The 13042-nt window shown below is 37.9% G+C and overlaps 1 non-coding gene across 1 annotated transcript; it reads right to left on the bottom strand.

Moving 5' to 3' along the window:
• Positions 1-12162: 12162 nt before the first annotated feature.
• On the bottom strand, positions 12163-12266 carry LOC131828369 (U6 spliceosomal RNA). Its single transcript, XR_009352385.1, has one exon. It is a non-coding gene; the product is annotated as a U6 spliceosomal RNA (small nuclear RNA).
• Positions 12267-13042: the final 776 nt, after the last annotated feature.

Here is a 13042-nt window from a genome sequence, read left to right as displayed (position 1 = left end):
CATGCTCCTGGATTGGAAGAATAAATATTGTGAAAATGTCTATGTTACCTAAAGCAATCTACACATTTAATGCAATTCCTATCAAAGTACCATCCATCTTTTTCAAAGAAATGGAACAAATAATTCTAAAATTTATATGGAACCAGAAAAGACCTCGAATAGCCAAAGGGATATTGAAAAAGAAAGCCAACATTGGTGGCATCACAATTCCGGACTTCAAGCTCTATTACAAAGCTGTCATCATCAAGACAGCATGGTACTGGCACAAAAACAGACACATAGATCAATGGAACAGAAAAGAGAGCCCAGAAATACATCCTCAACTCTATGGTCAACTCATCTTTGACAAAGCAGGAAAGAATGTCCAATGGAAAAAAGACAGCCTCTTCAATAAATGGTGCTGGGAAAATTGGACAGCCACATGCAGAAAAATGAAATTGGACCATTTCCTTACACCACACACAAAAATAGACTCAAAATGGATGAAGGACCTCAATGTGCGAAAGGAATCCATCAAAATCCTTGAGGAGAACACAGGCAGCAACCTCTTCGACCTCAGCCGCAGCAACATCTTCCTAGGAACAACGCCAAAGGCAAGGGAAGCAAGGGCAAAAATGAACTATTGGGATTTCATCAAGATCAAAAGCTTTTGCACAGCAAAGGAAACAGTTAACAAAATCAAAAGACAACTGACAGAATGGGAGAAGATATTTGCAAACGACATATCAGATAAAGGACTAGTGTCCAGAATCTATAAAGAACTTAGCAAACTCAACACCCAAAGAACAAATAATCCAATCAAGAAATGGGCAGAGGACATGAACAGACATTTCTGCAAAGAAGACATCCAGATGGCCAACAGACACATGAAAAAGTGCTCCATATCACTCGGCATCAGGGAAATACAAATCAAAACCACAATGCGATATCACCTCACACCAGTCAGAATGGCTAAAATCAACAAGTCAGGAAATGACAGATGCTGGCGAGGATGCGGAGAAAGGGGAACCCTCCTACACTGTTGGTGGGAATGCAAGCTGGTGCAACCTCTCTGGAAAACAGCATGGAGGTTCCTCAAAATGTTGAAAATAGAACTGCCCTATGACCCAGCAATTGCACTATTGGGTATTTACCCTAAAGATACAAACGTAGTGATCCAAAGGGGCACGTGTACCCGAATGTTTATAGCAGCAATGTCCACAATAGCCAAACTATGGAAAGAACCTAGATGTCCATCAACAGATGAATGGATCAAGAAGATGTGGTATATATACACAATGGAATACTATGCAGCCATCAAAAGAAATGAAATCTTGCCATTTGCGACAACATGGATGGAACTAGAGCGTATCATGCTTAGCGAAATAAGTCAAGCAGAGAAAGACAACTATCATATGATCTCCCTGATATGAGGAAGTGGTGATGGAACATGGGGGCTTAAGTGGGTAGGAGAAGAATCAATGAAACAAGATGGGATTGGGAGGGAGACAAACCATAAGTGACTCTTAAACTCACAAAACAAACTGAGGGTTGCTGGGGTAGGGGGTTTGGGAGAAGGGGGTGGGATTATGGACATTGAGGAGGGTATGTGCTTTGGTGAGTGCTGTGAAGTGTATAAACCTGGTGATTCACAGACCTGTACCCCTGGGGATAAAAATATATGTTTATAAAAAATAAAAAATTATTAAAAAAAATGGAAGTTCTTACTGCTAGGATAAATGAGGCAAAAGAATTAGTGATATAGAAGACCAAATGATGGAGAATAAAGAAGCTGAGCAAAAGAGAGACAAACAAATACTGGACCACGAGGAGAGAATTTGAGAGATAAGTGAAACCATAAGACGACACAACATTAGAATAATTGGGATCCCAGAAGAAGAAGAAAGAGAGAGGGGAGCAGAAGGTATATTGGAGAGAATTTTTGTAGAGAATTTCTTTAATATGGCAAAGGGAAAAAACATCAAAATTCAGGAGATGCAAAGAATGACCCTCAAAATCAATAAAAATAGGTCCACACCCCGTAACCTGATAGTAAAATTTACAACGGTTAACAACAAAGAGAAAATCCTGAAAGCAGCCTGGGAAAAGAAGTATGTATTGTACAACAGTAAAAATATTTGATTGGCAGCAGACTTATCCACAGAGACCTGGCAGGCCAGAAAGAACTGGCATTATATATTCAGTGTTAAATGAGGAAAACATGCAGCCAAGAATACTATATCCAGCTAGGCTATCATTGAAAATAGAAGGAGAGATTAAAAAGCTACCAGGACAAACAAAAGCTGAAAGAATTTGCAAACACCAAACCAACTCTCCAGGAAATATTGAAAGGGGTCCTCTAAGCAAAGAGAGAGCCTAAAAGTAGTAGATCAGAAAGGAACAGAAACAATATACAGTAACAGTCACATTATAGGCAATACAATGCCACTAAATTCATATCTCTCAATAGTTACCCTGAATGTAAATGGCCTAAATGCACCAATCAAAAGACACAGGGTATCAGAATGGATAAAAAGCAAAACCCGTCAATATGCTGCCCAAGAAACTCATCATAGACCCGAAGACACCTAAAGATTTAAAGAGAGGGGGTGGAAAACAATTTACCATGCTAATGGACATCAGAAGAAAGCTGGGGTGGCAATCCTTATATCAGATCAATTAGATTTTAAGCCAAAGACTATAATAAGAGATGAGGAAGAACACTATATCATACTCAAAGGGTCTGTCCAACAAGAAGACCTAACAATTTTAAATATCTATGTCCTTAACATGGGAGCAACCAACTATATAAACCAATTAATAACAAAATCTAAGAAACACATCGACAATAATAAAATAATAGTAGGGGAATTTAACACTCCCCTCATTGAAATGGACAGATCATCCAAGCAACAGATCCACAAGGAAAAAGGCCTTAAATGACACACTGGACAAGATGGACATCACAGGTATATTCAACACATTCCATCCCAAAATAACAGAATACACATTCTTCTCTAGTGCACATGGAACATTCTCCAGAATAGACCACATCCTGGGCCATAAATCAGATCTCAACCATTATCAAAAGATTGGGATCATCCCCTGCATATTCTCAGACCACAATGCTCTGAAACTAGAACTCAATCACAAGAGGAAATTTGGAAAGAACACAAATACATGGAGACTAAACAGCATCCTTCTAAAAAATGAATTGGTCAACCAGGAAATTAAAGAAGAATTGAAAAAAATTCATGGAAACAAATGATAATGAAAACAAAAGTGTTCAAAATCTGTGGGATACAGCAAAGGCAGTCCTGAGAGGAAAATATAAAGCTGTACGAGCCTTTCTCAAGAAACAAGAAAGATCTCAAATACACAACATAACCCTACACCTAAAGGAATCGGAGAAAGAACAACAAAGAAAGCCTAAACCCAGCAGGAGAAGAGGAATAATAAAGATCAGAGAAGAAATCAATGAAATAGAAACAAACAAAAAAACACAAAAAACAAACAAACAAACAAAAAAAAAAAACAATAGAACAAATCAACGAAACTAGGAGCTGGTTCTTTGAAAGAATTAATAAGATTGATAAAGAAATAGAAAGGACCCAAATAAATAAAATCATGAATGAAAGAGGAGAGATCACAACCAACACCAAAGAAATACAAACAATTACAAGAACATACTATGAGCAACTCTGCGCCAACAAATTCAACAATCTGGAAGAAATGGATACATTCCTAGAGACATATAAACTACCACAACTGAACCAGGAAGAAATAGAAAACCTGAACAGACCCATAACCAGTATGTAGATTGAAACAGTCATCAAAAATCTCCAGGGGCGCCTGGGTGGCTCAGTGGATTAAGCTGCTGCCTTCGGATTGGGTCATGATCTCAGGGTTCTGGGATCGAGTCCCACGTCGGGCTCTCTGCTCAGCAGGGAGCCTGCTTCCCTCTCTCTCTCTCTGGCTGCCTCTCTGTATACTTGTGATTTCTCTCTGTCAAATAAATAAATCTTTAAAAAAAAAATCTCCAAACAAACAAAAGCCCCGGGCCAGATGGCTTCCCAGGGGAATTCTGCCAAACATTTAAAGAAGAATTAATTCCTATTCTCATGATACTGTTCCAAAAAAATAGAAATGGAAGGAAAACTTCCAAACTCTTTTTTTCTGAGGCCACCAGCATCACCTTGATCCCAAAACCAGACAAGGATCCCATCAAAAAAGAGAACTACAGACCAATATCCTTGATGAACACAGATGCGAAAATTCTCACCAAAATACTAGCCAATAGGATTCAACAGTACATTCAAAGGATTATTCACCACGACCAACTGGGATTTATTCCAGGGCTACAAGGTTGGTTCAACATCTGCAAATCAATCAATGTGATACAACACATTAATAAAATAAAGAACAAGAACCATATGATACTCTCCATAGATGCTGAAAAAGCATTTGACAAAGTACAGCATCCCTTCCTGATCAAAACTCTTCAAAGTGTAGGGATAGAGGGCACATACCTCAATATCATCAAAGCCATCTATGAAAAACCCACCGCAAATATCATTCTCAATGGAGAAAAACTGAAAGCTTTTCCGCTAAGGTCAGGAACACGGCAGGGATGTCCATTATCACCACTGCTATTCAACATAGTACTAGAGGTCCTAGCCTCAGCAATCAGACAACAAAAGGAAATTAAAGGCATCCAAATCGGCAAAGAAGAAGTCAAATTATCACTCTTCGCAGATGATATGATACTATATGTGGAAAACCCAAAAGACTCCACTCCAAAACTGCTAGAACTTATACAGGAATTCAGTAAAGTGTCAGGATATAAAATCAATGCACAGAAATCAGTTGCATTTCTCTACACCAACAGCAAGACAGAAGAAAGGGAAATTAAGGAGTCAATCCCATTTACAATTGCACCCAAAACCATAAGATACCTAGGAATAAACCTAACCAAAGAGACACAGAATCTATACTCAGAAAACTATAAAGTACTCATGAAAGAAATTGAGGAAGACACAAAGAAATGGAAAAATGTTCCATGCTCCTGGATTGGAAGAATAAATATTGTGAAAATGTCTATGTTACCTAAAGCAATCTACACATTTAATGCAATTCCTATCAAAGTACCATCCATCTTTTTCAAAGAAATGGAACAAATAATTCTAAAATTTATATGGAACCAGAAAAGACCTCGAATAGCCAAAGGGATATTGAAAAAGAAAGCCAACATTGGTGGCATCACAATTCCGGACTTCAAGCTCTATTACAAAGCTGTCATCATCAAGACAGCATGGTACTGGCACAAAAACAGACACATAGATCAATGGAACAGAAAAGAGAGCCCAGAAATACATCCTCAACTCTATGGTCAACTCATCTTTGACAAAGCAGGAAAGAATGTCCAATGGAAAAAAGACAGCCTCTTCAATAAATGGTGCTGGGAAAATTGGACAGCCACATGCAGAAAAATGAAATTGGACCATTTCCTTACACCACACACAAAAATAGACTCAAAATGGATGAAGGACCTCAATGTGCGAAAGGAATCCATCAAAATCCTTGAGGAGAACACAGGCAGCAACCTCTTCGACCTCAGCCGCAGCAACATCTTCCTAGGAACAACGCCAAAGGCAAGGGAAGCAAGGGCAAAAATGAACTATTGGGATTTCATCAAGATCAAAAGCTTTTGCACAGCAAAGGAAACAGTTAACAAAATCAAAAGACAACTGACAGAATGGGAGAAGATATTTGCAAACGACATATCAGATAAAGGACTAGTGTCCAGAATCTATAAAGAACTTAGCAAACTCAACACCCAAAGAACAAATAATCCAATCAAGAAATGGGCAGAGGACATGAACAGACATTTCTGCAAAGAAGACATCCAGATGGCCAACAGACACATGAAAAAGTGCTCCATATCACTCGGCATCAGGGAAATACAAATCAAAACCACAATGCGATATCACCTCACACCAGTCAGAATGGCTAAAATCAACAAGTCAGGAAATGACAGATGCTGGCGAGGATGCGGAGAAAGGGGAACCCTCCTACACTGTTGGTGGGAATGCAAGCTGGTGCAACCTCTCTGGAAAACAGCATGGAGGTTCCTCAAAATGTTGAAAATAGAACTGCCCTATGACCCAGCAATTGCACTATTGGGTATTTACCCTAAAGATACAAACGTAGTGATCCAAAGGGGCACGTGTACCCGAATGTTTATAGCAGCAATGTCCACAATAGCCAAACTATGGAAAGAACCTAGATGTCCATCAACAGATGAATGGATCAAGAAGATGTGGTATATATACACAATGGAATACTATGCAGCCATCAAAAGAAATGAAATCTTGCCATTTGCGACAACATGGATGGAACTAGAGCGTATCATGCTTAGCGAAATAAGTCAAGCAGAGAAAGACAACTATCATATGATCTCCCTGATATGAGGAAGTGGTGATGGAACATGGGGGCTTAAGTGGGTAGGAGAAGAATCAATGAAACAAGATGGGATTGGGAGGGAGACAAACCATAAGTGACTCTTAAACTCACAAAACAAACTGAGGGTTGCTGGGGTAGGGGGTTTGGGAGAAGGGGGTGGGATTATGGACATTGAGGAGGGTATGTGCTTTGGTGAGTGCTGTGAAGTGTATAAACCTGGTGATTCACAGACCTGTACCCCTGGGGATAAAAATATATGTTTATAAAAAATAAAAAATTATTAAAAAAAAATGGAAGTTCTTACTGCTAGGATAAATGAGGCAAAAGAATTAGTGATATAGAAGACCAAATGATGGAGAATAAAGAAGCTGAGCAAAAGAGAGACAAACAAATACTGGACCACGAGGAGAGAATTTGAGAGATAAGTGAAACCATAAGACGACACAACATTAGAATAATTGGGATCCCAGAAGAAGAAGAAAGAGAGAGGGGAGCAGAAGGTATATTGGAGAGAATTTTTGTAGAGAATTTCTTTAATATGGCAAAGGGAAAAAACATCAAAATTCAGGAGATGCAAAGAATGACCCTCAAAATCAATAAAAATAGGTCCACACCCCGTAACCTGATAGTAAAATTTACAACGGTTAACAACAAAGAGAAAATCCTGAAAGCAGCCTGGGAAAAGAAGTATGTATTGTACAACAGTAAAAATATTTGATTGGCAGCAGACTTATCCACAGAGACCTGGCAGGCCAGAAAGAACTGGCATTATATATTCAGTGTTAAATGAGGAAAACATGCAGCCAAGAATACTATATCCAGCTAGGCTATCATTGAAAATAGAAGGAGAGATTAAAAAGCTACCAGGACAAACAAAAGCTGAAAGAATTTGCAAACACCAAACCAACTCTCCAGGAAATATTGAAAGGGGTCCTCTAAGCAAAGAGAGAGCCTAAAAGTAGTAGATCAGAAAGGAACAGAAACAATATACAGTAACAGTCACATTATAGGCAATACAATGCCACTAAATTCATATCTCTCAATAGTTACCCTGAATGTAAATGGCCTAAATGCACCAATCAAAAGACACAGGGTATCAGAATGGATAAAAAGCAAAACCCGTCAATATGCTGCCCAAGAAACTCATCATAGACCCGAAGACACCTAAAGATTTAAAGAGAGGGGGTGGAAAACAATTTACCATGCTAATGGACATCAGAAGAAAGCTGGGGTGGCAATCCTTATATCAGATCAATTAGATTTTAAGCCAAAGACTATAATAAGAGATGAGGAAGAACACTATATCATACTCAAAGGGTCTGTCCAACAAGAAGACCTAACAATTTTAAATATCTATGTCCTTAACATGGGAGCAACCAACTATATAAACCAATTAATAACAAAATCTAAGAAACACATCGACAATAATAAAATAATAGTAGGGGAATTTAACACTCCCCTCATTGAAATGGACAGATCATCCAAGCAACAGATCCACAAGGAAAAAGGCCTTAAATGACACACTGGACAAGATGGACATCACAGGTATATTCAACACATTCCATCCCAAAATAACAGAATACACATTCTTCTCTAGTGCACATGGAACATTCTCCAGAATAGACCACATCCTGGGCCATAAATCAGATCTCAACCATTATCAAAAGATTGGGATCATCCCCTGCATATTCTCAGACCACAATGCTCTGAAACTAGAACTCAATCACAAGAGGAAATTTGGAAAGAACACAAATACATGGAGACTAAACAGCATCCTTCTAAAAAATGAATTGGTCAACCAGGAAATTAAAGAAGAATTGAAAAAAATTCATGGAAACAAATGATAATGAAAACAAAAGTGTTCAAAATCTGTGGGATACAGCAAAGGCAGTCCTGAGAGGAAAATATAAAGCTGTACGAGCCTTTCTCAAGAAACAAGAAAGATCTCAAATACACAACATAACCCTACACCTAAAGGAATCGGAGAAAGAACAACAAAGAAAGCCTAAACCCAGCAGGAGAAGAGGAATAATAAAGATCAGAGAAGAAATCAATGAAATAGAAACAAACAAAAAAACACAAAAAACCAAAAAAAAAAAAAAAAAACAACAATAGAACAAATCAACGAAACTAGGAGCTGGTTCTTTGAAAGAATTAATAAGATTGATAAAGAAAGAGAAAGGACCCAAATAAATAAAATCATGAATGAAAGAGGAGAGATCACAACCAACACCAAAGAAATACAAACAATTATAAGAACATACTATGAGCAACTCTGCGCCAACAAATTCAACAATCTGGAAGAAATGGATACATTCCTAGAGACATATAAACTACCACAACTGAACCAGGAAGAAATAGAAAACCTGAACAGACCCATAACCAGTATGTAGATTGAAACAGTCATCAAAAATCTCCAGGGGCGCCTGGGTGGCTCAGTGGATTAAGCTGCTGCCTTCGGATTGGGTCATGATCTCAGGGTTCTGGGATCGAGTCCCACGTCGGGCTCTCTGCTCAGCAGGGAGCCTGCTTCCCTCTCTCTCTCTCTGGCTGCCTCTCTGTCTACTTGTGATTTCTCTCTGTCAAATAAATAAATCTTTAAAAAAAAATCTCCAAACAAACAAAAGCCCCGGGCCAGATGGCTTCCCAGGGGAATTCTGCCAAACATTTAAAGAAGAATTAATTCCTATTCTCATGATACTGTTCCAAAAAAATAGAAATGGAAGGAAAACTTCCAAACTCTTTTTTTCTGAGGCCACCAGCATCACCTTGATCCCAAAACCAGACAAGGATCCCATCAAAAAAGAGAACTACAGACCAATATCCTTGATGAACACAGATGCGAAAATTCTCACCAAAATACTAGCCAATAGGATTCAACAGTACATTCAAAGGATTATTCACCACGACCAACTGGGATTTATTCCAGGGCTACAAGGTTGGTTCAACATCTGCAAATCAATCAATGTGATACAACACATTAATAAAATAAAGAACAAGAACCATATGATACTCTCCATAGATGCTGAAAAAGCATTTGGCAAAGTGCAGTATCCCTTCCTGATTAAAACTCTTCAAAGTGTAGGCATAGAGGGCACATATTATCAATATTATCAAAGCCATCTATGAAAAACCCACTGCAAATATCATTTTCAATGGAGAAAAACTGAATACTTTTCCGCTGAGGTCAGGAACACGGCAGGGATGTCCGTTATCACCACTGCTATTCAACATCGTAATAGAAGTCCTAGCCTCAGCAATCAGACAACAAAAAGAAATTAAGGCATCAAAATTTTGCCAAATTGGCAAAAGAGAAGTCAAACTATCCCTGTTTGCAGACGATATGACACTGTATGTGGAAAACTTGAAGGACTCCACTCCAAATCTGCTATAACTTGTATAGGAATTCTGTAAAGTGTCAGGATATAAAATCAATGCACAAAAATTGGTTGCATTTTTTTTATACCAACAAGACTGTAGAAATAGAAATTAAGGAGTGAATCCCATTTACAATTGCACCCAAAACCCTAAGATACCTAGGAATAAACCTAACCAAAGAGACAAAGAATCTATACTCAGAAAACTCTAAAGTACTCATGAAAGAAATTGAAGAAGACACAAAGAAATGGAAAAATGTTCCATGCTCTTGTATTGGAAGAACAAATATTGTGAAAATGTCTATGCTACCTAAAGCAATCTACACATTTAATGCAATCCCTATCAAAATCCCATCCATCTTTTTTTCAAAGAAATGGGACAAATCATCCTAAAATATATATGGAACCACAAAAATACCTCGAATTGCTAGAGGAATATTGAAAAAGAAAGCCAAAGTTGTTGGCATCACAATTCCAGATTTCAAGCTCTATTACAAAGTTGTCATCATTGAGATAGTAGGGAACTGTCCCCAAAACAGACATAGATCAATGGAACAGAATAGAGAGCCCAGAAATACACCCTCAACTCTATGGTCAACTAATCTTCAACAAAGCAGGAAGGAATGTCCTATGGAAAAGAGACAGCCTCTTCAACAAATGGTGTTGGGAAAATTGAAGAGCCACATGCAGAAAAATGAAGTTGGACCATTTCCTTACACCATACATGAAAATAGACTGGAAATGGATGAAGAAGCATAATGTGAGAAAGGAATCCATCAAAATCCTTGAGGAGAGAACAGGTAGCAACCTCTTTGACCTCAGCAGCAGCAACTTCTTCCTAGGAACATCGCCAAAGGCAAGGGAAGCAAGGGCAAGAATGAACTATTGGGATTTCATCAGATCAAAAAGCTTTTGTTTGCACAGCAAAGGAAACAGTTAACAAAGCCAAAAGATGACTGTCAGAAGTTATCTGGGAGAAGATATTTGCAAATGACATACCAGATAAAAGGCCACTATCTATCCAAAATCTATAAAGAGTTTATCAAACTCAACACCCTAAGAACAAATAATCCAATGAAGAAATGCGCAGAGGACATGAACAGACATTTCTGCAAGGAATACATCCAAATGGCCAACAGACACATGAAAAAATGCTCCACATCACTCGGCATCAGGGAAATAAAAATCAAAACCAGAATGAGATACCACGTCACACCTTTCAGAATGGCTAAAATGAACAAGTCAGTCAATGACAGATGCTGGCAAGGATGTGGAGAAAGGGCAACCCTCCTACACTGTACGTGGGAATGCAAGCTGGTGCAACCACTCTGGAAAACAGCGTGGAGGTGCCTCAAAAAGCTGAAAATAGAACTAGCCTATGACCCAGTGATTGTAGTACTGGGTATATACCCTAAAGATACAAACGTGGCATTCTGAAGGGGCACATGCACTCAAATGTTTATAGCAGCAATGTCCACAATAGTTAAACTATGGAAAGAACCTAAATGTCCTTCAACAGATGAATCTATAAATAAGATGTGGTATATATGTACAATGGGATACTATGCAGCCATCAAAGGAAATGAAATCCTGCTATTTGTGATGACGTGGATGGAACTAGAGGGTATTATGCTTGGCGAAATAAATCAATCTGAGAAAGACAACTATCATATGATCTCCCTGATATGATGAAGTGGAGATGCAACATAGGCGGTTTCAGGCGTACGAAAAGAAAAATAAAAGAAGATGGGATTGGGAGGGAGACAAACCATAAAAGACTGAATCTCACAAAACAGACTGAGGGTTGCTGGGGGGAGGTGTGTTGGGAGAGGATGGTGGGGGTATGGACATTGGGGAGGGCAGGTGCTATGGTGAGTGATGGTGAGTGCTGTGAAATGGGTAAACCTGGAGATTCACAGACCTGTGCCCCTAGGGATAAAAACACATTATATGTTTATAAAAAATTTTTAGAAAATAGTTTTAAAAATCCATTAAAGAAAAAGCACATATTGCAAGCCCAGAGCTAATCTCATATTCAATCAAAAAAAATTGAAAATTTTCCCCTTAAAGATCAGAACAAAGACAAGTGTGTCCACTTTCACTACTCTCATTTGACATAGTACTGGATGTCCTAGCCAGAGAAACAAGGAACACAAAGAAATAAAAGACTCAAAAAAAAAAAAAAGGAAGAAGTAAAATTTTCTTTTTTTTAATAACATGAACTTACATGTAAAAGAATCCTAAAAAATTCACAAAAAATTTTGAATAAACAAATTTAGTAAAGCTGCCAAATACAAGATCAATATATAAAAGACAAGAATTTTGTTTTGTTTCGTTTTTTTTTTCCAATATGGAATGCTTCCCAGTTTTTCATGTCATCCTTGTTCAGTGATCAAGCTAATCTCTGCATCATTCCAATTTTAGTATATGTGCTGCCAAAGTAAGCACAAGACGAGCATTTTAACACTCTAATGATGAACTATCTGAAAAAATAAAGAGAACAATCTAATTCACAATAGCATCAAAACTAATGAAATACTTAGGATAAGATTTAACTAAGAAGATGAAAGATATGTACCCCATAAACTATGACATTGATAAAGAAATTGAAGGAGACATAAATGGAAAGATAGCTCATATTTATGAATGGTAAGAATTAACATTGTTAAAATGTCCATACTACCAAAAACCATCTGTAAATTCAATTCCTATCAAAAATCCAATGTTAGGGGTGCCTGGGTGGCTCAGTGGGTTAAGCCACTGCCTTCGGCTCAGGTCATGATCCCAGGGTCCTGGGATCGAGCCCTGCATCAGGCTCTCTGCTCAGCAGGAAGCTGCTACCTCTTCTCTCTCTGCCTGCCTCTCTGCCTGCTTGTCATCTCTCTCTGTCAAATAAATAAATAAAAAATCTTTTAATAAATCCAATATTATTTTTTTACAGAAGTAAGTAAAGAATCCTAGAATTTATATGAGACCATAAAAGACAAATAATTAAAGCAGTTCTGAGAAAGAATGAAGAAGTGAAATTACACTTCTTGATTTGAAACAATACTACAAAGCCCTCATGCTCAAAACAATAAAGTATACTGGTATAAAAACAGACCAATAAACAAGTAGAACAGATTTGAGAGTCCAGAAATAAATCCTTTCATACAGTCACCTAATATTTGACAGGGGCCAACATATATAATGGGTAAAGATAGTCTGTTCAATAAATGATATTT

The sequence above is a fragment of the Mustela lutreola genome, chromosome 3 (genome assembly GCF_030435805.1).
Source record: "Mustela lutreola isolate mMusLut2 chromosome 3, mMusLut2.pri, whole genome shotgun sequence".
NCBI classification, from domain to species: Eukaryota; Metazoa; Chordata; class Mammalia; order Carnivora; family Mustelidae; genus Mustela; species Mustela lutreola.
This window is presented reverse-complemented; position numbering and strand designations above follow the sequence as displayed.